Raw genomic sequence first — 3,368 nt, 5'->3', positions numbered from 1 at the left:
CTGCTGAAAACAGGTATCTGGGGTTTGTTTAGCTTCTATAATTGCAACTTAGCTGCTTAGAGTGGAGCTCAGAGCCTGCCTGCAGCAGGGAGGAAGCTTGGTTTCCTCCATCACTGGAGCAAGAAAGACTCCTGCTCACTTCATCTGCATGGCTGCCGGCCGCCATCTTGGTTGGGTTAATTTGCATATTCTGATTGGCTAATGGGAAGTGTAGCGGAGGTATGGTCAATTACCATGTGAGTCTATTATTAGATACACCCACACACACATAAACTAGGGGCCAGTGCACGAAATTCGTGCACTCGGGAGGGGGGGTGTCCCTCAGCCCAGCCTGCCTCTTCTCACATACTGGGAGCCCTCAGGGGATGGCATACTGAGGGCTTAGGCCCACTCCTTGCTCCCCCTGGGGAGTGGGCCTAAGCTGCAGTCTGGCCTTCCTTTGTGGGAGGCGACTCTGCTGATCAGGGGAAGGTCCCAGCCCCATCACCCAGCTGCTGCAGCCACTGCAAATCATCATAGCCACCAAGGTGTTTTCATCAACACGGACTCCATTTTTAGAGAATGTGGAAGAGAAAGGGAGAGAAACATCAAAGTGAGAGGAACACTTTGATTGGTTGCCTCCTGCATGAGCACTGACCTGGGCCCCACCCAGGGAAGAGCCTGCAACCTAGGTACATGCCCTTGGTCAGAATTGAACCCAGACCCTGTGGTAGGCAGGCCGAGGCATTATCTACTGAGCCAAACCAGCTAGGGCGGGACATGATATTTCTTAGCCCCTCCAACAGCAGACCTTCGTTTTTTTCTCCAGGAGTGAGGTGGAAATAACCTAAATCACATTCTTGAATCGTTATTACCCAAGTTACTAAGAATATTATCAGTCGCATACAGGGAGCTTAGCCAATGAGCGGTCAGAAAAGCCGTTTCCTCTATAGTTCACACCGATCCCAGCTCAGCCCCTGCCCAGGCCTAAGGCTTCAGGCTGGGTGTTAGGCCTGGGCAGGGAATCCCAAACCCTATGTAATTGCCAGCTCTGCCCCTGGCCAGGCATCAGGCTTCTGCCAGGGGCCATCGCCGGCTCTGCTTCCACAGCCCCAATCTGCGTGACGGATCCCACGGGCGGCGTCGGGCGCTGCCCACCCCACTTATAGTATGCAAATTTAGCAGCTATCTTCATTGGGTTAATTTGCATACTCTTCTGATTGGTGGGCATAGCCAAGGCGCAGTAAATTAGCATCTTTGTCTTTTATTAGTGTAGATACACACACAGATACATATACAAGTGAGAATAAAACCTGTTTAACATGGGTAAATTCCATCCCAATAAAGAACTTCATTAGGTAACACTGAGAAATTCTTAAGATTTGCAATTAAAATCAGGAGAAGAAATATTCCAATTATCAAGTACAAAGATTCCCATTTCTGGTGTTCCAAAAACTTCATGTTCATATTAAAAACTATAGGTGTCAACATGACAACCTAAATGGTGGGCTACCTACGTCATGAAAATAAAGCAAAATATTTGCCAAATTCTGATGTCAGTCCTTGCATTATCAATTCCAAACTACTGAGTGGAAGTTACCAGGGCTAGAAAGGCTGATGTGGGACAGGAAGAGCTTTACATGCTGTTATTACAGCACTGCAAAAAGAATGGCAGCCTAGAAGACAAAGTGAAAACCCAGAGAGGAAGAGGAAATAGGAAAGGAAAGAAAAGAATTAATTTTTCTGAGTTCAGCTAGCAGTACAGACTGGGAAACGTGTCCTCTCTCGACATGCAGAGTTCTTGCAAATTCAGCATCCTGGGTACAACAATGTCACTGCTATTGCAATATTCCTCATAATTATGGAAAATCTATTACACACATAGCACTGTCCTGAGTATAGTTCCAGTCCCATAAATGTTACAAGCTCACATGCCCTCAAAAAGTTTTCAGTTGATTACACTGGCACCAAAAACGAAGTAACTTTGATGATATCATTTACAACCCTAGAGAAGTATTGTAAAAGATTCTTTGAATAGTGTCATCCTATATCATTAAAGGCTAATATGCAAATTCTCCCCTCAGGAGATCCACCGGGAGACCAGCAGATCACTTGCTATGACGTGTGCTTACTACGAGGGGGTAGCACGGAACATGGCAGGCGACCAGTGGCCGTGGCAGCAGGTGGGGAGGGAAGAAGGAGGTGGGGAGGTGGGGAAGCGGGAGAAAATGCTCGGCCCTGATCATCTGCCAGGCATAAAGGCCCTACCTGTGCAAGTGCACTGGGCATCTAGTTCTCTAAAAGAAGAAAATAGTGCACCTTACACTGTATCCAATATTCCATGGGAAAGTGTACACAAGTGAAGTCCATATAATATTCAACAGCTCACAGATCTTTAAGGCTGAAATAATCAACCCCATGATTTCACACACAAACACAAGGAATAAAACATAACAGCATCAAGTGATATGAGAGTAGAATCACATTACTTCCATTTCAAAATACTCCAATTGAATTCAATATAAAATAGGCAACACTAAGAAACTGTACATATGAAAACATCACTTCTTTTGATATGGTCAAACATACAAAATATTAGCGAACTACATTTAAAGTTTGGAGGACACTATGTAATAAACATTCTGATTTAGGGCAATACCTCAAAGGCATTATGGCAACCTATCTAGTGTGAATTCAGTGATACTTTAAAATTCATAATCAATTACATATTTCGATCAAGTTTGTACATCTTTAAAGTCACTTTAAGGCACAAATTCCTTGGAAATTTGTAAACTCTACACTTTGAACAAAAGTCCTCCCTCCTATATCATGAATGTAGAATTACACGATTACAATCCCTAATATGGAGTGAGACTATTGGTCCAACTATATGATTTCCCAGATTCTTTAGATTTAAGGTTTCCCTCTAAACCTGGCTGGAGAACCTGGACAGAACCTGGCTGGAGAACCTAGCGAGAGAACATGGCAAAAGATCCTGGACAGAACCTGGCTACAGAACTTGCCTGAAGAACCCGGCTACAGAACCTGGCGACCGAACCTGGCTGGAGAACGTGGCTGGAGAACCTAGCAAGAGAACATGGACACAGAACTTGGCTGGAGATTGTGGCTAGAGATCCTGGCAAGGATGCTGATCAACTGAACACTGTCTCTGTGTCATTCCTTCTTCGCCAACTCCGTCCACACCTTTGGGGACCCAAGGACCTGCTTGGGTTGGACCCCAGCAGAATTCCAATGTGAGGAATAAGCTACGGATGCTGACTGAAAATTTTAGGACATTGTTTACTGTCAGGGCCAGCCTGACAGGTTGAACCAGGCTGAGGCAGGGAGGTGGGAATTGAGAAAAGAAAGAGAGACAAGAAAGGGGGGTT

This window comes from Myotis davidii, unplaced genomic scaffold (assembly GCF_000327345.1).
Source record: "Myotis davidii unplaced genomic scaffold, ASM32734v1 scaffold3295, whole genome shotgun sequence".
Classification (NCBI taxonomy): Eukaryota; Metazoa; Chordata; class Mammalia; order Chiroptera; family Vespertilionidae; genus Myotis; species Myotis davidii.
The sequence above is the reverse complement of the archived record's forward strand: the minus strand, read 5'-3'. Positions refer to the sequence as shown.